This window comes from Cryptomeria japonica, chromosome 2 (genome assembly GCF_030272615.1).
Source record: "Cryptomeria japonica chromosome 2, Sugi_1.0, whole genome shotgun sequence".
Classification (NCBI taxonomy): domain Eukaryota; kingdom Viridiplantae; phylum Streptophyta; class Pinopsida; order Cupressales; family Cupressaceae; genus Cryptomeria; species Cryptomeria japonica.
The window spans coordinates 497,079,158-497,104,717 of NC_081406.1; the positions used below are offsets into that span (position 1 = coordinate 497,079,158).

Below are 25,560 nucleotides of genomic sequence, written 5' to 3' on the forward strand. Positions count from 1 at the left end.
CTTCTACAAATAACACATCCGAGTTCTAACAATTTGGATTTTTGGCCTTTGAATATTTCCTAGGATTGGGGTCACTTTTTGATGCACAAACTTGCTTGGAAGACCCCTCTCCTCCATAGAAATTAACAGAAAGGTACAGATCCATTTTTGGAAACATGTTCAGTTAATCATTAATGGCAAAAGAAAAGTTGTGTGTGATCCAAAAACATAGAAGGAATGAAACTTTTTTTGTAGACGACTTGTTGACCACTTTGAAAAACATGCAATGACTCATCATACATCACATAATGATTTTCACCTTTTTTTGTTGTGTGCTATCCCTGCTATTCATCCCCAATGATACGAAGCTAAAGCAGGCCTTGATGACTGCCATATGGCCTTATTTGTCATCTTTCTCCATTTTTCTTGTGGTTATAAAGTTGTTTGGAAGGCTAGGAATGTCAACTTTAGTGACTCTTCTCTCACTTGCGCTTATTGTCTTTACTAAACACCCAATTGACTTCCTTTTGTAACCCTAATCTTCAATATATATATTGGTACTGGTACGACTAATTTTCAAAAATAGGAGACAGGGATACTTGTAGATGCCAATTTTTTTTAATATAATTTACTAATTTCCAAAAAATATCATTACAGAGAACTTTGAAAACAAGAACAGTGGTAAAGTTTAACATTAACTTTAAAATTGAACAAAAATTAGAATTAAAATTGCTTATATTGTTGATACCATAACCAGTCTAAATTGTTTAGTGAAAGTAAGGTAATATAGGTGTTGAGCACACTCAATATTGTTGGCTAAATAGTAAAGGCAATTTCTCTTTAGACTATTACAATGACAAGAAATCAGTCCTCTCAAAAAGTCTACACTATCAGTAGATCCGATCACTGTAACTATGCATGGATTTTTGTCTTCTTGCAAAATGGTTTCCTTATTAATCATTTCCCTATGACTTTGCTTTGTTGCAAGCTTATCTTATTTATTTGCTTTACTTTTTTTCCCTTTTTATTGCATTTTGCCCTTAATTTTGTAGCAGGAGATGTCAAGTTATTGTCGGGAGACTTTGGAGACGACAGCCAAAAGCACCCTATGCGTCTAGAAGTTTCCAGAGATGTCTTTGGTCTGCAAGACGCGTCTCTAGGGGTATATATATATGTTTTAAAATTTTAATAACATATATATATATATATATATATATATATATATATATAAGCATGAATTAAGATTAGAGCATCATCTAAACAACAAAACTACCATAAACTTGAATGCCATTTAAATTTTAAAACATGCATTGTAAATATTCTTCGTTCAAACTTCAAGTTCAATATCAAGTTCATCTTCAACAATTGGAACTTTTAAGTTTTAATTATCAAATGAATTCTCCAAATCATCATCATCATCATTGACATTAAGATGTAACATTAGATGAACCACAAGCAGTGTTGGTGCCACTTGCGCTAATAGTGTGCTCACTTTCCTAGTCTTCAAATGCAATATGCTGAGAAGTGGAAGCATCCAAGTCAGTATGCCCTGGTTCTATATCCCACATCTTTGTCTCCCTTTGCTTGTAGGCATGTTCTTTGTGTGAAAGGAGATGCAAATTGGAATGCACATATACTAAGTTCTCTACTCTTTTTGAGTGCAATTTATTGTGCTTTACTGAGTGGATGAAAGAATATGTGCTCTGATTCGTTTCTGATGTAGATAATCTAGCAACCTATGAAGACAAAGTTAACAATTAAAGTTATACATTTATTAATAGAATAAAAATAAATTAAATTAAAACTTTAAATACTAAAAATAAATATTCATTAATTATTAAACTTGTGATAAAATTTTGATTGTGAGGGGCTGTAGTTGTTGGAAGAATTGGCCATGGAAGTACCACCAACTATGAGCATCCTTCCTAAACCTATCATGAAGAGCCTCAACACTTTGACCATTTGAGTGCACAAAATCTATGAACTCATTCGTAGTTGCATCTTGCAATTCATCTTCAAGGAAGAGTTTGAGGAATGCTGCCTTGTACCCTTTAGACAATTCAAAATCTTTGTGGGGCAAGCCTTCCTGACAAAGAAAGAAACTAATTGCTGTAGTATTTTGGAGTCAATGCATAGCCAAGAAGATATAACGGAGTGGTCTTCTTGTTCCATCTTTCTTCAACAATTGCATGCATTTGTTTGAGAAAAGTCTTCTCAGGGACTTACTCTTTCGCACTTATGATGCACTTCATCTTCTCAAGCATTGAGTCGATGCCATCATATATCTCTCTAATGCAAGGCCTGTCCATGTCAGTATAGCGAATTATGCTCAAAATGGTCTTAGTAAAACTAAGGAGATACACCACACGATCCCACCATGAGTCATCTAATATCTTCTACCTAATTTTTGTTGCCCTCCCAGTGCTGTTTTGCTTCCATATAGACCAATTTTGGCCAATCACTACCATATTAGAAAGAGCCTCTCTAACTTTCACAAGTCATCTCAAGAGATTGTGTTAGAGGCAAAATGGGTCTCTGCAACCTATAATAGAAATGAAAGCCAAAATGATTAAAATTTAAAAACAATCTTTAAAGAAGAATTAGAATACACAATCAAATTATGAAAATAAAAAAATGTAAAATATTATACTACTTCGCTTACTTTTAATAGCTTCAATTTTGAAAATGATCTAAATATTCCTTGAGACATGTGGTGGTTGGTGATGAACATCTGGATATCCTTAGCCTTTGCATACACCTCTTTGATCCAATCAATTTTATTCCCAATCTTTTGTAGCATAAGATTTAGTGAGTGGACTGCATGAGGTGTTCAAAACATATGTTGATATCGTTCCTCAACCAACAACCCAATAGCTCTACAATTCTTTGTGTTGTTTGTTATGACTTGAACAACGTTATAGGGTCTAACTGTCTCAATGGCTGTGATGAGAAAATTAGCAGTAAATTGTCCATCTTTTACTTGCCCCTCACAATCCATGACTCTAAAAAACATTTTCCCTTTAGGGGACACTACTATGACATTGATGAAGGGATGATTTTTTGAATCTTTCCACCCATGTGAAACAATGGACACATCTGTCTGAATCCATGAATCCTTTATGGGCTTCAATGCATTTTCAACCCCTTTGATCTCTCTTTCCAACAAGGTGCCATGCACCTTCTCATAACCTAGGTCTGTGTACCCTTTTGGAGCTTCATTAACTTTTTTCAACATCTCTTTTCAATATGGGGAGTGAACAACATTGAAAGACAACATATGAAAGCATTGTGGAACAACTGCAAGCATTCTAAACTCATCAAATATGGGGGAAAAGTAATCGTTTTGTACTTGTAGTTGAGTCTTGAGAACCCAATCACAAGTAAGCATTTGCTTGTAATCTCGAAACTTGTAATGACATGCTGTAAACCCGATTTGAGGGCAGTATTACACTTGTAGTCGGGTTTTGCAACCCTTACTACAAGTAACTTTTGAATGCACCAAATATGCAAAGGGTTATTTGGGACTTTCATCTCTTGAATCGTTTGTATGGCAAGCGAAAAAACTTATATTATCACTTGTAGTTGGGTCTACCAGACCCGACTGCAAGCGAAAATATTTTACTTGCAATTTATGAACTTGCAGTGATATATGTCAAGCTCGATTTTGAGGGGGATAGTTGACTTGTAGTCGGGTTTTGCAACCCTTACTAAGAGTTAGATGCGAATGCCAAAGATTATGAGAAGGATTTCCAACTTTGGATTGCTATTAAAAAAATGGGAAGAATCAATACTATTCACTTGTAGTCAGGTCTATCAGACCCAACTGCGAGTGATAGTGTTTACTTGCAATCGATAAACTTGCATTAAAACATAGAAAACCCGACTTGTAAGAGAAAGTATTAATACATGATCACTTCTAGTCGGGGTTTTAGAACCTGACTGCAAGTAATCATGTATTAATATTACTTGCAGTCGACATCACAAGACCCGACAACATACAAGCAAACACGTTTAAAAAAGTTGGGAAAAAACTTACGATTCACTTGTAGTCGGGTTTTGAACGATTCTTGCTGTTTGCAAAAGCTTATATTGCAACTTCAAACATTGGCGACTAATGGTTTGGGAAAAATATGTAAACAAACTGCTTGTAGTCGGGTTTGAAGAACCCGACTACAAGTAGTTACGATGATCAAAACTTGCACCGCTTAAAAATGAACCCATATTTATAAGCGACGACATCTCTCATGAATCGGGTACCATAAGACGCCAAAAATGAAGCTTTGGAAAAAACAGAGCATAATAATAGAAGCAAAACCTAAACATAAACAAGAAAGAAAAAGCAAAATGAAAGGACATACCTGAGAAAACGAATCCTTGAGAAGACAAACAAAGCTTTCAATGAAACTTTGGAGAATCAAATGAAACTTTAAATCCCTACAAGAAGCTAAATTTTTTTTCGGAGGATGAGCACTCCTTGGAGTCAAAAACCGCCGCATTACAAAGTGTTGTGATGTATTCACACATCGCCCCATTGCAAATGAGGACCCCTACTTTTTGCTTTCTAGGGTTTGTTTTCTAGGTCTTTTAGGGTTTTGTCTATTGGCCTTCGCATGATGAGTGTTGTCAAGGGGATCGCTGGATAGCAGGCTCTGCTTGAGCTAGGTTGAGTCAGTAGATGCTACAGGTTAGGGTTTCTTTGAAAGTCTTCCTTGGGGCCTAGTTTTGCTCTTATTGCTAATTGTGTCTTGCTTGGTGAGTAAGTATCATTCTTGAAGGTTCGAGCTAGGTCAAGTTGGTGAATGATGAAGTCTGGAATGTCATCTTGATCTTCAAATGCCCTGAAATTTGGCTAAGTCTGGAATGCCCTGATCCTGAAATTTGGTTAAGTCTGGAGTGGCCTGATCCTGAAATTTGACTATTGTTTGGAAAACTGAAAAATCCTCCAAAAACTAGATTTTGCAATATAACTCCTGGAGGTCCGAAACCACTCTCAAACATCTTGAAAGTATATATGGAATATAACTTAAAGTATAAGTGACATTTCCATTTCCTTATATCTTTCTTCGAAAGAAGAAAGATATAAGGAAATGGAAATGTCACTTATACTTAAATGTTATATTCCATAAAATGATCCTGACAGAGAGACCAAAATGTCAAATTTCGCTCCTGACCCTTCCAAAGGGTCCAAAGCGAATTTCGCTCTTGACCCTTCCAAAGGGTCCAGAGTGAAATTCTCCATAAGACATTCTACTTTGACCAAAACCTAGAACTAACGCATTCCCATGCTTGAATAAAGGTAAAAACGCTTGTTTGAATGAAGAAATGTGAAAATGAAGTCAAGGATCCAACCCAAAAAGTGATTTTCGCTCCTGACCCTTCCAAAGGGTCTAGAGCGAAAATCTTTGTAGCTCTCATTTCCTTTCAAATTTTGACTAAGTGTTGGTTTCTAGGGCATGTTGGGGAATGAATTGGTATGTTCTTGCCTTGAGATGGAGTTGGATGATTTTGAAGAGCAAGATTTTAGCCTAAAAGAGAATTTTGCTCCTGACCCTTCCAAAGGGTCTAGAGCGAAATTCACTATAAACCTCTTTTGCTACTTTGTTTGGGATCCAATCCTTGTTCCTTAGGTGGAGAATGATCTAAGTTTGCTTCTTGAGGTGGTTTGGAGTTGGAGAAATGGAGAATCAAGCTCAAATCATGATTTTCGCTCCTAACCCTTCCAAAGGGTCCAGAGCGAAAATCTTCATGGACCTCATTGTCTTCCTTGTTGGGCCAAGTTCTTAGTGTCCAAGGCATGTTGGAGGAAGGATAAACATATTCTTGCCTTGAGGAATGATGGAAAGCAACAAAAGATGAAATTTCAAGCCTAGAGAGGGAATTTCGCTCCTGACCCTTCCAAAGGGTCCAGAGCGAAATTCCTTGTAAACCTAGTTTTTTGACCTTGCTTAGGCTTCAATCCTTGTTCCTTGGATGAAAAATGATGAAATGTATCCTGTAAGGAAGAGTGGGATTGAAAAAATGAAGGATTTTAGCCAAGAAGGTGAGTTTCGCTCCTGACCCTTCCAAAGGGTCCAGAGCGAAATTCCTAAAATCCCTTATTTTCCTAGCAAAGTCAAGTCAAACTTGGGTTTTTGTAGCTTGGATGGGTGAGGAGAAGTGTTTTCTTGCCTTTTAAGGTGGATTCAAGTTGAAATGATGGAGGAATAAGCCTAAAACAAGATTTTCGCTCCTGACCCTTCCAAAGGGTCCAGAGCGAAAATCCTAAAACCCATCATTTTCTCCAAAATTTGTACCAAGCTATGCCTAGACCAAGGTGAGGGATGCCCTTGAGATTGTCCTTGAATTGATTGTTGTCTCAAAAAATTATGATTTTGGGCTAGAAAGGGAAATTCGCACCTGACCCTTCCAGAGGGTCCAGGGCGAAATTGTGCAAAACCTATCTTTTCCCTTAGTTTCATGCCAAATCTAGTGTGGATCATGATTAAAGAAGGCCTTAGGAATGACTCCAAATTGCCAATTATTATCAAACTTGAAGGAATTGAGTCAAAAAGTGATTTTCGCTCCTGACCCTTCCAAAGGGTCTAGAGCGAAAATCTTGAAATCACCTATTTTCCTTGCAAGTCTAGTCAAACGTTAGGTTTTTATGGCTTGGATGGGTGCGAGGAGACATGTTCTTGCCTTTTGAAGTTAATTGGTGTTGAAAATGATGGAAATTAGCCCAAACCAAGAAATTCGCTCCTGACCCTTCCAAAGGTTCCAGAGCGAAAATTCTAGGATCACCTACTTTCTTTGCAAGACAAGTTAAAATTTTGATTTTTATGGCCTAGATAGGAGTGAGGCAATGTGTCCTTAGCCTTGGAGGTGAATTGAAGTTGAAAGGATGGAGGAACATGCTCAAAACTTGAAAATCGCTCCTGACCCTTCCAAAGGGTCCAGAGCGAAAAACACTAAAACCATCCTTTTCTCCAAATTTTGTGCTAAGTCAGGCCTAGACTAGGGTGAGAGAAGCTATTTGGAATGCCTTGGAAAGATGTTTATCCACCAAAGATGCAAATTTTGAGCTAAAATTGGAATTTCGCTCCTGACCCTTCCAAAGGGTCCAGAGCGAAATTCTAGATAGGTTCTATCCCTGGCTAGTTTTTTGAGCGAATTCTCCTTTTTGAGCCTTGTGAAGATCGAACCAATGTTGCCAAGTTGAGAAGTGGGTTCAATATGGGGGATTCCAGATGAAGTGAAGTGAAGAAAGTGAAATTTAGTGTGAATAGGCAAGCAAAAAGTGAATTTCGCTCCTGACCCTTCCAAAGGGTCCAGAGTGAAATTCATCAAAGTCACTATTTCCTCTTTGTGTCAAGACAAGATTTTGATTCCTAAGGCATGAAAAGACTGGAGAGAGGTTGTTTAAGCCTTGCAAGATGAGTTGAAGTGAAGGAAAACAAGCAAAGAGAGAAATTCGCTCCTGACCCTTCCAAAGGGTTCAGGGCGAAATTCTCCAAATCAACCATTTTCCCCTTGAGTGAAGCTAAAATGTTGATACCTATGGCATGGTTGAGGCTGGGGTGAGATATTCTTGCCTTGTAGGATGAATTGAAGTAAAGGAAGTGTAAAATAAAGCCTAAAGAAGGAATTTCGCTCCTGACCCTTCCAAAGGGTCCAGAGCGAAATTCTCATTATCACCTAATTTGCCCATGTGAGAAGCTAAAAGGATGGATCCCTAGACTTTGTTGGACTAAAACAAGCATATGCTCATCTTCCGGAGGATTTTGGAGTGAAAAAATGGGGTAATTGAGGCCTAATCAAGAAAATCGCTCCTGACCCTTCCAAAGGGTCTAGGGCGAAATCCTTTGAAACTGCTATTTTTCACCTTGTTGGGGCCAGGCGAGGAGCTAATTGTGAGGTAATGTTGAAAGGAAGTCTAAATGAGCCAGGAATGCAAAATTCGCTCTTGACCCTTCTAGAGGGTCCAGGACGAAATTCTTATACGGCCTATCCCTGGAAAGAGTCTTGAACTAACTTCATTTTAATATCTTTTGTTGATGATTTAAGGTGTGAAATATTATGTTGAAATGAATTTATTATGTGTCCTTAATCATCTTTTGATTTGTTTTGCAGATGAAAGAAGATCAAGCCAAGACAAGGACGACCTTCTCTAGTCCAGCATCAACAAGGACGACCTTCTCCAATCCAGCATCAACAAGGACGGCCTTCTCCAGTCCAGCATCAACAAGGACGACCTTCTCCAATCCAGCATCAACAAGGACGGCCTTCTCTGGTCCAACATCATCAGGGACGACCTCTTCCAGTCCAGCATTCAAAGGAAAGGTACACCATCCATCCTGCACATCAAAGACAAAGGAGGTCAGAGCAAGGGTCCGTTGGAGAAGCAAACAGTTTCAGAAGAGTTAACTAAAGTTAGCTTCTCAGCATCATCAAATTGAATATCTACCAAGTTGCAAGTGTCAGACAAGGTGGCATCCCAGTCATCACTCCTCCAGTCGGATTGGTCCACCTCAGCGTGTCCAGATTCAATGTACCCGACTCCTCAAAAATGGCACAAACTTCGATGTACCTACCCCGATTATCCATTGGTCGAATATTCCAGAGAAGACATGTGTCCAAATAATGCAATTATTTCATTGGCTAGAATTGAGTTTGTTGTAACAAACCCTAATTAGGGTTTCCATTGTAAAATCTCGGCCATTGATCTCAAGTTGATCTGAGCCATCGAATTGTATTGAGGGCGTTATATAAGCCCTGGCTCCTCATTTGTAAAGGCTGATAGTTAGTCAGTAGTTAGAAGGTGAATAGTTAGAAATAGTGAATAGTCAGTTGATAGAATAGCAATTAAAGTAGAATAGAAAGAGAAGGCAAAGATTGTTGCCAAGATATTGTTGTAAAAGACTTGTAAAACTTCATTGAAGAAATGGTGAAATCTATGGGTCGATTCAACAATTTGCATGGTCTCTATACTTCTCATATTTGATTTCATGTTATTAGATGAGTGGAAGAAATGTGTTGGATTGATGGTGAAATTCGTATATCCATACTACTAGCAGTTTGTTGATTGCAGACTTGCCTTGTGTAGTCAACTGGAATCATTCAGTTTAAGCTTAACTTCAATTGTCGCTTCTTCACTGATATGCATTAGCCTGATGGTGTCTATGCCTGTAGCGATGATCTGAACATCATAAAAGTTTTCCTCCGAAGATCGCACTAACCTTGTGGAGATGGTCCTGGGATGTCAAAACAAGACTTAGTTAGAATTTCATCAAAGATCATTCATTGCTCCTACATTCTTAGTGTCAGAGTTAGATCCTTTCCTCGCCCTCATCCTTTTCCTTTTTTTCAAAAAATCTAGGCTAGTGAAATCCTGTGTTCCAGCAATGTTCAAAGCAAATCAGACGTTTAGTCATCAAGTGTAAGTCCCCTTGTGATTCCAGCAAAATCACATCATACCACAAAGAGCTTATCCACGAGTAGAGAACCTACATACAAGAACCTTGGAGTTGCCTCGATTGATCCTTCGGCAAGATCTTCAGCAGTCAGGAAACTTTGCTCAAGAGAGGATAAGATACCTCTGGGTATTTTATTCTGTGTTTGGTCGTGTACAAAATACACATCAACACAAAGGACACAAAAATTGGGCTTAAAGAAGAAGAGTTTGAAGAGCTTGGACTCTTTGTAAATGATATTCAAATTTATGTTCAAGTCTAAAGTTATATATATTATTATTCTCTTTACTGATATTTTCTGTTTCTTATGTCACAGGTTGCTGAAGATAACATTAATAATTTCAATGATACTTCAACACTTCATTTGCATATACTTATAGCCTATGCTTCACCGATCAAGGCATGCCTTTATCGGACATGTCTTTTAGACATGCCCGATCAAGATTGGTGCATAGACATCGCTTCAGTTTAATGTAAACACATTACCATGTGTTGTGCTGATAACCATCGGTCACGTCTTTTCCATTTATCATGTAACGTATAGTTACTCGATAAGTGATCGGGATAAATCAAACATAATCAATGAATTAAATGATTCGGTATTAACATGTGTTTTAGAATGATAACTATTATATGATAGCATCAATCGATGCTATCATATGATAGCTATGGTAGTTATAAGTCACAGGATACGGCGATTTTCAAGGATGAGGTTCGAATTTAATCGAATTTCAAACTTCTATAAAAAAAATCGAATTTCCTCTATAAAGCACTGCTATCTGTCTCTAAACACAACTCAGCTGGTCGTGGGTATTCTTTGTATATGCTTTGTATCTATTGGGTCATGGGTGTCTGCAACTGCTGGGTTGCCCTCGAATTTTCTCCAACAAGGGTCGTGTTGACGTGTATTTTGTACACAACCAAACACAGAATAAAATACCCAAATGCTACCTTATCCTCTCTTGATTAAAGCCTCTAAATGCTGAAGATATCGCGAAAAGGATCAATCAGGATGACTTCAAGGTTCTTCGTTGTAGGATCTCTACGTGTAGATAAGCACCAGTGGTCGTTGTAAATGCTGTTTCTTCAAGGGGTCTTACACACTTTCTGAGAAAGCTTGTCCGTGTCACTCTCTTTTGATTTCAAGAACAGGATTTTCCTAATACTAACAGATTCTCAAAAAATAGCAAAAGATAAAGGTTTCAAGGGATGAATGCTAATCTAATCCTAAGATTGACTCAATGTAGGCTAGACTTGGTAAGATTCTACTAATTTCAGTATTGCCAAGGAATTACAACTCTACTGGAATTGATGCGATCTTCTAAGGTGATTAGTGATTTTCAAATCATCAAGGACTATAGATACTATCATAAAGATACATATCAATATTTCAATGATTGAATGTTCAAGCAATCTCAATATCTCCAGTTGACCACACAAGGCATCCTTACAATTAGTAAGAAGCTAGTGGTTTGGATATGAATCTCACCAAAGATCAAGCACAACACTTAGTCCTTCAAACTTAAATACTACTTCGACTGAGAATGATTCAAGAAGATAAACAACCATGAAGATAGCCACAAGCATTGCAATAAAACACCATAACATCAATATTTTATTGATCTCAAAGCCAAATAGACAACAATTGTTCAAAATTCTCTCTTCACTACTCAATCTTGCTACACAATAACTTTCTTCTCTCTAAGCTCTTCTAATTTCTAATCTCTCTTTTTTAATCTCTAATGACAAAATGAAAATGAGTGAGGGTATATATAGCATCCTCAATTACAATGAACGGCCCAGATCAAAAGAAGATCAATGGCTGAGATTTTGACACCTAAACCCTAATTAGGGTTTGTTACAAAAAGTTCCCCTTTTAGATGAACATTATTAAATGCATAGCCAAATATTTAATTGGCACAAAAGTCGATGAAACATAGACCAATGAGAATTAAGATGCCACATCATCCTATAACAACCTTTCTTCTAGAACTTTGTTCCCTTTCCTATGCTCCTTCTTAGCATATCCAACGAATCTGGACACAATTCCTTCAATCTCAGCAATAGGAATCTCAGGAAGATTCTTCATTTGTTCCTCCAAGTGAATGACTTGATCAAAAGCTGTGAGAAGAGCCGTTTCCCATCCAGGTTCCAATTCTTTGATCTTCTCAATCAGGAGCATGGTAGTGAACATCAGGTCTCGTTGCTCATCTGTGATGACATTCTCTTCTTTGCAAAAGATGACCTTGACTCTATCCTCCAACTCTTGGATGTCCACATCTGTCTCAATCTCGATCCGCCTGCCAAGAATGGTACACAATACTTCAAACACCTTATCTTGAATTGGATGGATGATACCTTCAACTTGACTGCATTTGGTGCTGATGTCCTCAAAAAGGACCTCTTTCATCTGGAGTAGAGCTGACCACTGTAGTAGGTTATGAGTTCCTCCGTCCATTATCTTTTCTTGTGCCAGGATCCGTCTTGGTGTTTGTCTTATTACTTGCAGGACAAGAATGATAACATCTCTAGTGTGAGCGAAAGTAGCTACAGTTATCATTAGATTATGAATAATCTCGAGGACCTGGATAGCTCGATGAATTGTCTTCATCATTCTTGTTGCAAATTCAACAGCTACCGTGTGGAATTTATCAATCCAAGAGCTCATAAGCTGTACCAAGCTTTTGACCCTTTCTGCTTCGCCAACCGATTCGAGAGGAAGTGCTTGTAAAGGAGATACTGCTGGATCCTGACGTCTCAAGGGCTGATTGAGATGACTAAAATAGCCTCTCCAAGCACCTCTCTCTCTCTCAAGTTTCCTATTCTTCTCCATTTCTTCCTTAAGTTTGTCTTTAAGTGCTTCAAATGAATCGGTTGCTTCTTCCATTGCTTGTTCAGTAGTGAGTGGACCAAGCTCGAATGTTTCTAAGTCATACTCATCTGCAAGAATCTCACCTTCATACTTGTCCACTGCTAGTGTAGCTATTTGCAATTTCCTGGATCCTGTCTCATCTCTTATCACCTTGGACATCTTTGTGGCCTTCTTCTTTTCCATTACCTCTTGAGAATTTCCTAGGAGGCTTTCTAAATCAAATACATCTTCTTCCTCTTCAACCACAATCACTCTTGTCAATCTCTCTTTTAACCAATCCGGAATGGCGGATCTTGTTTCTCTAACTTGTATTTCCTTCGGCAGTGGTTCATCTTCTCGGAGGGGAGATGTCACTTCATCATCATTTCCCTGATCTTCCTGTAGCTCATCAATTCGGGGAGATTGACTTGATGAATGTTGAGGCGTCTGTCCCTTCTCTGGCTTATCATTTTGCACCATGGATTCCATAGATTCATCAACCTCAGGTACCATCTTCTCTTGACCTTCAGCTTGACTTGCCTTCTTTTCATGTCGAGAAGATGTGCTTGATGGGCGATCTCGATTGGCGTCTTGCTTCTTCTTGGAAGATTCTCTTTTCTCAGGTCTTTCTTTCCTCTTTGCGCCTCTAGGATGAGAAGTGTCCTCACTCACGCTTGCTTCTCCTTCTTCTGGCCTTGCCTCCAAAGTAAAAGTCATTGATACGTTCTGCTCTCTCAACTTCTGATGTTGTACATCCACCCATCTGCGAGTACATGATAAAACAGGGGCCATCAAAGCTCTCAAGTCCAAAACCTCAGGCTCGTTCCAATCTATCTTCACTCTTTTATCTTCTTTGTCATAGGACGACTGGAGGTATCTGCCATTATCTTGGGCTTGATCAGCTACTCTATAAACCTTGCATTTCCTGATGAAATCTAAAGGTAGCCTGGAATGCATCTTTCTTCTAACTTCTAAATCACTTGAGAGATTCATCCAAAAGTCCTCTACCTGAAACTCATGTCTGTACTTCTTACCAACTGTCTCCTCCATATAACCATGAGGGTCAAAATTCTCCCTCGAGACAAAGAATGTGAATGAATATAAAGCTAATTCCTTCTCTACATCTTCCGAGGCTTGAGTATTAGGACATTCCTCAACTGAATTCCCCAATATGATGGGCACGGGAACTCCATTTCCATGCTTGTGTCTGGATGCCTTTGCATAAGCTGCCAATTGTCTGGTCACCTCAAGTAGCACTATTCTGTCTGTCGGATATCTCAGCAACATGTAGGGAGGTGAAGGACACCCATGAACTCTGATGTATGTAAACTTTTGAAACTGGATGAACCATGCACCATACTTCTTCACAGGTTCTTGTGCATCTAAAGATAGTCGATTATGAATCCCACCTTGCAATATCCTAGTAATGTTCATCGTGAAGGTATCATTGACTAACCTGTAGTCACTTCCAGGTGGATGATGCAGATGAACATAAGAGTCACAAACCCTCACATCTTCAGGTCCTCTTCCGATCACTCCTCTGTGAGGTAGCCCTGCATACTCGAAACTCCTGATCAAGGCATATATGACATATGAGCTCATATGGAATGATTTGGTAGGCCTTAGCCTTCTCAACTGCACGTCCAGACTATTGCTAATAATTTTGGCCCAATGAAGCATTCCTTTTCCTTGGACTATCACTTGAATGAAGAAGAACATCCACTTTTCGAAGTAGAAGGCTTGAGGAGCCCCTGTAATTCGATTGAGCAAAGTTATCAAATCTCTGTACTCCTCCTGGAAGTCGATCCTATGTGGTGTGTTGGGAATCTTGTTTAGGCGAGGACGACTTTTGAGCAACCAATTCTTACTGATGAGATTCAAGCAAGTATCGGGATCATCTTCATACATTGATCTGGCTCCTTCTAGGCTCTTGTAAATCATATCTTTATGCTCTGGAAGATGAAGAGCTTCACTTATAGCTTCCTCTGAAAGGTAAGCTAAGGTGTTCCCTTCCTTGGATACGATCGACCTTGATTGTGAGTCATAGTGGCGGGCACACTCGATCATCAGCTCATGACACTTGACTGCTGGAGGGAAACCTGCCGCCTTGATGATGCCACTTTCAATTATCTTCTTCGCAACAGGTGATGGCTTGCCAATGTAGGGGACCTCTCGAAACTTCCTCACATTGAAGTTTCCTAAGTTGGTATCTCTGATATTACTCCATTTGGACACGGACCTGGTCTCCAATTCGTCATTCTTCTGATCATCCTTGATGAGAGCCGGGCGACTAGTAGATGCTCCTGCCTTTGGAGTCGCCATCTTGACACCTACACAACATTTCAAAATTAGTTCTTAAGCATTATATCTTGAAGTGTAGAAATTAAGACTCAAAAGGAAGATTTAAGATATTAATTAGGAAACTTCATGATAAATTTAGAGTTATCATTTCCTAATTAACCATGCAACACTTAAGACTTTTCTAAAAAAATGTCCAAAAAATCAAGTCTTGACCAAGGATGTTAAGATGATTTCACCATACCTCCTCTTGAGTATTAAACTCTAAGAAATGACGCAAGAAAAATGGATTTCGCTAAGCAAAGTTTAGATCAAAGCCCTCTCTTGGATGAATTGCGCCTCCTTTAGCCTTGAAAAGAATAAACTCCACTTCTTTAGCTTTCAACACTTGAAAGAAATTCGCTCCAAACCAGCTCTATTTCGCACCTCCAATTAGCTCTCCAATTTTGCACTTAAAAGGATGATTGAATGAATGATTAAACTTGATCAAAGCATCCCTATTATATAGAGCGCTTACCCCTTACTTCCCCTAGGCCGACTTGATGAAAAGGAGGTAAAAAAATAAATAAAATCTCAAAAAAGGCGGGCCGACTTGAAAAATAAAAGCAAAATAATGCCTTGAGCGCTCACCAATGAATTTTAATTTAATAAAAAAATTTAGTTTTAAATACCTCCAAAGTAAAATTTCGATTTTCTCAAGGCTTAAAATTAATTTATTAAATGCCAAAATGCTTTTAATTTGATGCGAATTTAATTTTAATTTTCCAAATACCTCAAATTTAGCAATTTTGGCGATCTAATGCAAATTGGAGAATATCAATCTTTTAAAACAAGGCTTAATGAAGCTTGCAAATAATTTCGCCCTAGACCCTCTTTGAGGGTCAGGAGCGATTTTCCAATTTTAGCCTTGAATACTTCGCATCTTGACTTGAAAATCTCCTGGAGGGTAAATTGATATCCAGTTAAGGTGTTGCACTTCAAATTTTGACATTTTGCATGAGGAAAATAGGTGGAAATGTCAATTTCGCCCTGGACCCTCTCCAAGGGTCAGGAGCGATTTTTCATTTTTTAGCTGTAATCCACCTTAGCTTGATTGTTGACCCTTCAATGTCACTTCTAAGATCCATTTCCTTGCACTACCATGTTAATTCATCAACAATTTTGAAGGAAATAATGTCCTTAGAGGAAATTTCGCCCTAGACCCTTAGCAAGGGTCAGGAGTGATTTTCCTAATTTTGCTCAAAATTAGCATTTTTCAACGTTCAAAATCTCTTCAAGATATTTCAAATAGGTTTTCTCACTAACTTCCAAACTTTGCTCTATCCAACTTGGGAGAAAAAGTGCAATTTTGGTATTTTTCGCCCTGGACCCTCAGCAAGGGTCAGGAGCGATTTTTTAATTTTGACTACAAATCTTCACTTCCTCATCAAAACACTTTCTCACCAAGCTAGATCATGTTTAGGCCTCCAAAATAAGCAAGAAAATATCCTTCCAAATTTTTCGCCCTAGACCCTCAGCAAGGGTCAGGAGCAATTTTTGCAAATTGGGCTCAATTCTCCATCATTTTTCATTAAAACTTTATTCACCACTAGGCAATGTCCTTCCTCTAACCACTCCATCCAAATTTGCTTCGTTGTTCCAAGGTAAAATGAGAGTTTTCAACATTTTCGCCCTGGACCCTCAGCAAGGGTCAGGAGCGATTTTCCATTTTTAGCCCAAGATCATCAAGCTTTAGAGGCAAATCATCATTCATCATGCTTTTGGAGGTCTTTTCTTCTCTAGCCTAACCTTGCCTTAGCAAAATTTTGAAGGGAATATGTAGTTTTTGTGATTTTCGCCCTGGACCCTCTCCAAGGGTCAGGAGCGACCTTTTGGTTTTAGGCATACTTCTTCATCTTTTAGACTTCAAATCGCCACTAAGGCATAAAACATCATGTCCTCTTCCTATCCAAGCAAGATTTTGCCTTAATTCTTCAAATAAAGGAGAGAATCTTGGAAATTCGCTCTGGACCCTCAGCAAGGGTCAGGAGCGATTTTTGTAATTGCCTTCAAAATCTTGACTCTCCACGATCCTTTTTTACTTCAAGGCAATTTAAACATCATTTCAAGCTCATGTCTAGGCTTAGATTTGTCCAAACTCGGAGGAAAAGGTTGAATATTAAGTTTTTCGCCTTGGGCCCTCTCCAAGGGTCAGGAGCGATTTTCCAATTTTGGCTTGATTGCTTCCTCGTTGATCGTCCAAGTTATATTCAATGGGTAAAACATGCCTCCTTTCATCCGTTCCAACCATAAAAATAATATTGACCTTGCAAGAAAAATGTGCTTTTGAAAATTTCGCTCTGGGCCTTCAGAGAGGGTCAGGAGCGAATTTTATAATTGTGACCAAAATACTCCACTTTTCACCTTGAAACCTCTTTGCTAAGGAAGATGTCATCTTGTTTCATGCTATGAATAGGTTGTTGCGTTCAAGAAAAGTCAAAAAATATGCTTGTAGAGAATTTCGCTCTGGGCCCTCAGCAAGGGTTAGGAGCGAAATTACCTTTCCTGGGCAAAACTCCTTCATCTCATCATCTTCAATCAAGTCTGGATACTTTATCATGCTCCACCATGCCTTTGACATCTCAATTTGGTCAAACAAGGCCAGGAATGACTTCAATAAGAATTTTCGCCCTGGACCCTCAGCAAGGGTCAAGAGCGATTTTGATGATTTCAACAAGATCCTTCATCATTTCAAGTTAAAACTCTTTCAGGCGGGTGGAGGAAGTCATTCATTTTCCATTCATGCTCAAAACTTGGTCCCTTTCCACTGCAAAATGAGGGAAATCAAGATTTCGCCCTGGACCCTCAGCAAGGGTCAGGAGCGATTTTGCCCTTAGTGCTCAAAATTTATCAATTTTCTTGTCTTCAAAACTTCAATTGCCTTAAGTCACGTCCAATCATCCTTCCGAGAGACCCTGCACAAAACAACTTAGAAAAGTCAGTGACAAATAAGCTTTAAACCACTTTTTCGCCCTGGACCCTCAACAAGGGTCAGGAGCGAAATTACCCTTTTAGGCTAAACTGTTCAAAATTTGAGTCTCAAATCACTTCACAAGGCAAAGTTAGGTCATTTTCAAGGTCAGAAACCAGTTAGCAAGTCCATCAAAAAACAAGAAATTGTGCTTAGGATAAAGTTCGCCTTGGACCCTTAGCAAGGGTCAGGAGCGAATTCTCTGTTTCAGGCATCATCTTACTTTCCAAAAATTGATCAAAACTTACTCAGGCAAGAACACACAATTTCTCCTTCAAAAATGCTAACACTTAGTTGAAATTGGACTTTACCCTAAAAACCCTTATTAGACCTAACCTAAGACCTATTTGACTCCTTTGGAAGGCTTACCTTATTTCAACAATCTCAATTCCTCAGGAGGATACTTAACAACTTTCCAAAATTTGACTGGACTTAGCCTGAATGACGCCAAAAAGGAACCTTTAAGGTTTAGCCCTAGCCCAAGATCACTCACTCACTCAAAACCCTAAAAGAGATAGAAGAACAAGCAAAGAGAAAGCAAGAAACAAAGCAAAAAGAGGGGGTCCCCATTCTAATGGGGCGATGTGTGAAATGATCACAACAGGTCGCTATTCTGATAATTTATTAGAAGTATGCATATATTTAAAAATAAACAAAATTATCGAAGGCGAATTTTATCCGATTTTTTTTTTGAATTTTTCCCTTGTCGAATTTCATCCGATTTTCATGGCTGTTGAATTTGAATTCGAATTCGAACCTTGTGACTTAGTTAATATATATATGTATATATATAATCATGGGACCTGCACTAGTTAAAACCCACCTTCCTTTCTTTGGGATTCACCACTTGTTTAAACTTCCTGTATATCCCAGATTCATATCATGTTCCTTTCTGGCTGACATAAGAAAATTAATTTTTTATCCACTAATCAGTCCCCATCCTCCTCTCTCCTGCCATAAATTTGGCTAAAGGTTCCCAACAATTTAATTGGTTAGAGACTGAGTGAGTTAGCATTGGTGTTCGATACCAACTTAATTCCTTTAACTGAACTTGCCATGAGAACAAAAACTTCACCTTCCAAATTTGGATGTTCATTTTTATTTTCTCATTTGTTAAGCTGTATTTTTTGAATCAGCTGAACATTTAGTACTTGTGGAATTGAGTTTGTTCCAAAAAGATGAGGGATTTTTTTTGTGATGCTCAAATGAGATCACTAGTATTTAGAAGTCTTCCTTATACTCCTTATTAGAGAATGCAAAGTCATGTAGGGAAGAAAGGATTTAGTGCTTGGTTAAAAGCTAAGAGACTGGTGTGACTTGTCAACTACCAGGCTGGTCAATCCCCTGTACCTTCATTGCTCGACATGGAAGCCGAAGGGTCCTCATATAATTGGAACCAAACGGATGCCACTACTACTTGAGTATTTGGAATAAACACCATGTCTTGGCAACAACATGGCCCAAAAGTTGGGTAGTCCTTTTAAACCTAACATTGAGAGGGAGGATGATCTGAGCAGAATAGATGACCCTTGATAAACAGCATTTTAACTAAAAAGAAACCCACCTAAATGAGGGTGCCTATTAACCATGAGACAGTTTCTGTGAACAAAAAGCCCCAAAAATGATGCTTAAATAGAAAAATGAATACAAACACACTTGACAACTTATGATGAGTACAAACAATTAGCAAGTCTCAGATTAAAGTGCTTATCTTAATTTCCCCCCAAATGAAAAACCAACCTTATCCATGTGCAGTGAATCTGTGCAGCATCAACTGAGGAAAACAAAAATGAATTAAATAATGGTGTTTGTGTATCCCCAGTTTCCTCATGATTCTCACAAGGGTGACTCAGCAGTGCATCACTATTAAGTTTTAACTTATCGAGGTTAGTTTCTCTTTTTTTGTTGTCCAGCAGGATCCGATCGTCCTTATCTGGTGGAGGTTGTTCAATTAGTTTTTTGTTTCTTTGTGAAAGACAACAACAAAACTTTAATACTGTTTTTGTAGTATTGTTTATTTACTGCCTTCTGGATATTACTTTACATTTGCTTCATAGTGATATAGTTCATTATCCTTTTCCTTCATCATGTTGTTATTTGAAGCTAGTTTGTAATGAAAGCTAGAACCACTATTGTGATAATACATGTAGTTATTTCTTATCATCAGGCAGTTGTTTGTAACTCATGATTGAACTGCATGGTTGGCTTATGCACATTTTTCTGTTTTTCATCTTGCCAGGAATTCACAGCTCAAAAAATTGCTTAAGAAAAACTTTTCTCTTGGTGTGATTGGTGTTCCTATGGTGTTTTTTTTGACATAAATTAATTTTGTCTATTCATGCCTCGTTTTTGTTTCTGTAATTAACTAACGTAAGTTTTTTTAGAAATGCATGAGAGGCGATTAGTTTTCCTCAGAGTGGGTATCCAAATAAAATTTAAATGAACACAAATATGTAGTTCTGGACAATGTTTCTGGTCATGAGCTTCACATTCCATCATCCAAAACTGGGAATTTTTGTAAGGTTGTTGATTTATAGTACAAGCAACTATTCGAAAATGTAAGGGGGTGCTCTTTAAATCTTGAAAGTGCTTTTTTGGCTGACAATAGTATTGTATTTATTTTTAAGGTTCACGATTTGCAAAAAGGAGTTCTAGTTGGATTTTGCTGAATAATATGCTTACAAACCAAGACACTGCTCCGCCATCCAGGAAAGCTTGCAAGATGAATTCCTGGAATTTGCTGTCACTTGGCATCAAGTTCCATGAACAGTGATGGTGGTGTAAAAGGTCTTTACTAGGAAGAGGTGAGTTTCAGGAATATTTTTATCATGAAAATCTGAGGGATATACTGTTTGCTTGGGAAAATTTGTTATATGGTAGATTCTAACACATTGTTAAGAAATATTTGCATACTTATTTGTTTTTAAAGAGAGTTCTGGATTGGTGAAGCATATCTGTATCATTTTAGATGGCAATGTTTGAAATTTTTGTGATTTCAATTGCCATAAAAATGCAGGTTGCATTCTCTTTACACTTGTTGCCAATGCAATGCAGATCCACAATGACTTATCAAGATGCAATACAAGGAGGACCAAACATCGTGGATGAGAATCTCTCTCCAAAAGCTCTCTTTTTGTTGCAGAAGATTTTTTTCCAGCCTTAATGAGTAATGAGGTCAAGTGGAGAGTTTATAAAGTCACCAGGTATGAAGTATATTCTGTAGAGTACCTTTGCAGTTTATCATTAAATCAGCCAATTCTTCTTGTAAAAGTTTCATAAAAATTCTTAGCAGCCTTCTTCATCAGCAGTCTGAACTTTGAAGCCCTCTTGTCGCTAGCAAAAGGAGCACTACCAAATTGATTGTGTGGAGTACATGTTTCAGTACAACATCAACCTGTCCAACAGAACTGAAGACATGGAGAATATCTTGACCTCTTAGCATCAAAAGAGGCCACTCCAAGAACTTCAGAATGTTGATTTAGAAAAGGCACAAATGGCTAGTGCTTCTGGTGAGAATAGTTATCTTCCATATCACTTATGAAAAACTTTGTTCAAACACACTCCATAGAGTTCCAACACAGGATGGAAAATTGAATAACGTAGCAATGCTGCAAACAAGTCCCTGCTAATTAATTTGGGATTTTTTTTGTTCACCACTGTCTTATTACTCTACATAATCTTACTGAGATGTTTTCTTAAAATTTAAAATATCGGCAGTCTTTGGTGTTTCCTTTAATGCTGTCATGTTATTTCTGCCGTCTTGCTACTTTTACTTTTGATTTACTCACCATTATCATTCAGGTTTGTGTCTTTGCACCTTAACCCCCAATGGGCTATGGTATTTTGTAAAAGCAACCTTGTTTTATCAATAGAATTAAATCTTTTATCAAAAACATGTAAAATCAGCTATTTATTGATTTTGACTTGTGATGGTGAACTGCATAAAATTTTGGACATTGCTCGTAAGTACTCTGCTGACAAGGGGTGAACTCATATTCAATGAAAATCTTTTGAATTTCATTAGAGCTCTTGATAAATACATGGAAATTCAGAAACTGATGCATTTGAAGGCAGCAGCCCTAACTTTATTGGTATTTGACTCATGTTTTCTTATGGATCTCTTTACATTTTGATAAAGATACATGTAGGATATGTTTTCAACATTGAGGAAAAAAGTCTTGTATATAAACTAAGGTACATGCCGTTCATCTTAGTTCCTTGAGATAGGAGAAAGTGAAAACTATGGATGTTATTTCTAATTCAATAGTGGCATAACTTCACATGTTAAAATATTTTGTTATTGGAAACCACAAAATTGCCATATGATTCTTTCCTGAATCTAGAAAGTCCCATCTCAGAAAGCTTAACTAGTTTGTTGTTTGTTGAGGTACTTACCATCAACGTAATGCCCCTTTGAAGAGTAGCCAAGGGGATCACTTAGCCTATTCATTCCTGTAGGTTGAAGTCTGACAATTAGGGAATAAATAAAATTAATTTCTTAATATTATCTAATAAAGTAATTTTAAGGGTAACTTTATTTAATTAATCTGATAAAACAACATAAAGTGACTTAAGTGAACTATTAAAAAGGAAATATTAAAGTCACTTTATTAATTGGACTTTAATGAATTATCTAAAGCAGGAATTTGAAAAGGTTTTTGATAATATTTTACAAGTTTTTATAAAATGGTGATTTGGAGCTCATTTCTTCATGTTTGGATATTTTCTCATTTTGGATTTTGGAGAGCTTCTTGAGCAGTTGAAACCCCATGATGAAAACCCTAAGGGCATACAATTTTGGTAGTGAAACTATCTACCCTACCTATGACAATGGAGCCACTCAAGTTTCATATTGCATTTAACGTTGAAGTTTGAAATTTGTGGAGTCTTTTGTAAAGACAAATTTCAGAATTTTTTTTTGTTGAAATATTGCCTGCATGCTGGACGTCATGATAGAATAAAAAGGCAAAAAGGGAACGATTTTACTTTGTATGAGAGTTGATGGTATTGCGCTAAGAGAGGCATGAGCTATTGCTTGTAGCAAGAGACGTGGGTATCATATTTGGGGTGTAGTCATCTTCTTTTGTTGGCGTGAAACATTGTGAGGGCAGATACATCATTATGGGCAATTCCTCTTGTTTGTCTGCTACTCTCTTGATCTGTGTCGTGGGAAATAGTGAAACTAATTGTTGGAGTTTTATGCTCTTTTTGAGGATTTTTTAGAGCCTTGTGCCAATCAATATACTTGGTATGGGGTACACTCAGGGCTTGTTTTAGATTGAGATTCCTTGCTGGTGCAATTTCTAAATATTACAACCTTCCTGTTGAACATACAATGGAAGTATTTTGCTGGGTGAGGCCATGTTAGAAATTTGAATGCAAACTGGAGGTCTTTGGAATTTAAAGGGAGCTGGCATGTGAGAGTTTGATGACCCCAAGTTAGCATACAACCTGCACATTAATTCCTGTTAAAATCTGAAACATCTTGTCTGCAAAAGATTGTTGCTACAGAAATTCTAAGGAGTGTTCTGTTGGGCTGTATTAACATGTCAGAATATTATATTGTATCTCTTTATTTTGTTTTACAAACAACAAAAATAATGATGATTAAACTTTGTTATTTGCTTTATCTGCACATTGATAAATGTAGTTAAGTTCACAATAGATGTTATTCATGCAATATCATTATAAACTTTAGTAATTAGCAAGCAAGTAAATTGTGCCAAATGGTGTCGATTCATCAAAGCCCAAACAAAGAGTGGAAAAATTGTAAGGCAGTTGGTCTGGGATTTTACAGTGGTATCAGTGATTAGAGCCTACCAGCTTGTTGGGTTTGGAACAAACTTAATGTCTGAAACCTTTTAATGAATCAGGAAGGGAGGGAATATATCACTTGCATGAATAGAAGAGAAAGATGCCTCTTTAGCTCAGATTTAGAAGAAGAAAACACGGGGGATAGACATGATAGATAGGAACATCAAGTAAAGAGTGGTGTAGAGAAGTTGAAACCTCATTTTATATGGCCCTTACAAGATTGTTTGAAGGGTGGGAGGAGTAGCTTACAAGCTTGAGCTGCCAGGTAATAGCAATAATGTGTTCTATGTTTCTTGCCTCAAAAAGACACTTGGGCAACATGTCATATCATCACCCAAGCTTCCACCACTTGATGAGGAGGGCAGATTGGTTCAGGTGCCAGATGAAATTTTGGATGTCATAGAGAGGAGATTGAGCAGAGTGATTAAGGAGTATCTCATCAAATGGAGAGACTTGCTCATCAAGGATGCCACCTGGAAGGGGGAGGGTGAATAGATTCTTTAGCTTCATAATCTGCAATTGTTTAAGGGCAAGCAATTTCAGGAAGGGAGGATTGTAATGTCCCTTTCAAAAGAATAGACGAGGAGACCAGTCAGCCAATTTTATTTATGTAGGTGAAAGTTTGGTAATCAAGGAATAAATCAAATTATGTATTTTATATTATCAAATAAAGTACATTTTAAAAGTAACTTTATTTAATTAATTTGATAAAGCAATATAAAGTGACTAAAGTGAACTATTAAAAAGGAAATATTAGTGACTTCATTAATTAGATTTTAATGAATTATTTAAAGTGGGAATTTGAAAAGGTTTTCAAGAATGTTCTACGAGATTTTATAAAGGTGATTTTGGAGGTCGTTTCTTTATGCTTGGTTTATTTTTTGATTTCTGGATTTTGGAGAGCTTCTTGAGGAGTTGAAATCCTAAGACAAAAACCCTTAGGGCATATAGTTTTAGTAGTGCAACCATATACCTTGGTTGTGACGATGGAGCTAATCAAGTTTCACATTGCATTCAACATTGGAGTCTGAAATTTGTGAAGTCTTTTATAGAAAATTTAGAATGTTTTGGTATCAACCCTAAGAAGTTTTTGGTACCAGTTGACCAAGAGGTTGAGTTTTAGTGGAACTCATGGATCTAATTGACCAGATGGAAACTTTGATTTCTTAGATAGCAACAAGATAAAGTTCTATGAAGGCAAATATGATTTGAGTGCCATATTATCTTATGCTGATGTGTTAGCTAAGTATGTAAGTGTAAATAATGGAAATGTGCATACGTTTTACAAAAATCAAGATGGAAGTTGAATCCTTAGAGAATGGACAATCTTACATTCATCAATGAATATCAGAGGATAATGTAATCCCCTATATATATGGAGATTTACTTGAGTGTGGAGTGTGATTCATAAGAATAATTGCTTCAATAGTAAGGTTATTGCGACAAATTTATCGAATGTATACTTGAAGTATAATGTAGAATTTATCGAATGTATACTTGAAGTATAATGTAGATGCAATAGTAAATTACAACAATGGTCAATTGCATAGAAGATCTAGGGTGGATTGTCTAGTTATATATAAGATCCTCTCAAGAGAAAATATTTTCCCAAATTTTGGATTGTCTAGAAATTTGGGTCTTAGGCCAAATTTATATAGATGTCATCTAATTTTGATTAAATAAGCATGAGAAACGCCTAGACCCATTACAAGTCAACCATCAAGGCAAATAAAACAAATCTCATGAGAATTTTGGCCTAAGCTAGTGTAACCTTTAGTGTCGAATATTGTCACATCTAAATTCTCTATCATTCATTAGCGTGGAATTTTTTTTCTCCATACTCTAGATGCCTTTATATTTAGCTAAGAGATTTAGGAGATAATGAAATATATTTCTAAGCTTACATTTGGTAACTTGTTTCTCTTTATTAATTAACTATTGTAGTAGTTGTATGAAAATCTTAAATTCTTTGAAAAGCTCATTTTAAAATAGCATATTGGATTTCTTTGATTAGTTATGGATCTTAAAAAATGTGTAGTTGTGAGAAGTTTATTTATTCTTTGTATTGCATCTAAATGAAATTACAACTAGAGTGTTAAGATTTTATATTAGTATTAGTTTTTTGTTTTGCTTCATTCACTGTGTCTGTGTTTCTTGAA

At 37.3% G+C, this 25,560-nt stretch overlaps 1 protein-coding gene across 6 annotated transcripts in view; it reads left to right on the plus strand.

The window, feature by feature from the left end:
* Positions 1 to 21,240, plus strand: part of LOC131078897 (pentatricopeptide repeat-containing protein At1g63330) — a 68,726-nt gene extending 47,486 nt beyond the window's left edge. The window contains exons 2-5 of one of the 6 annotated variants that reach the window (XM_058016722.2): positions 64 to 133; positions 20,215 to 20,391; positions 20,642 to 20,790; positions 20,880 to 21,240. The gene's annotated coding sequence lies outside the window, so the exon portion shown is untranslated. Of the gene's footprint in view, positions 1 to 63; positions 134 to 20,214; positions 20,392 to 20,603; positions 20,791 to 20,876 lie in introns of all 6 variants that reach the window. The other 5 variants (XM_058016724.2, XM_058016721.2, XM_058016720.2 and 2 more) reach the window with 5 other exon arrangements.
* The last annotated feature ends 4,320 nt before the right edge of the window (positions 21,241 to 25,560 follow it).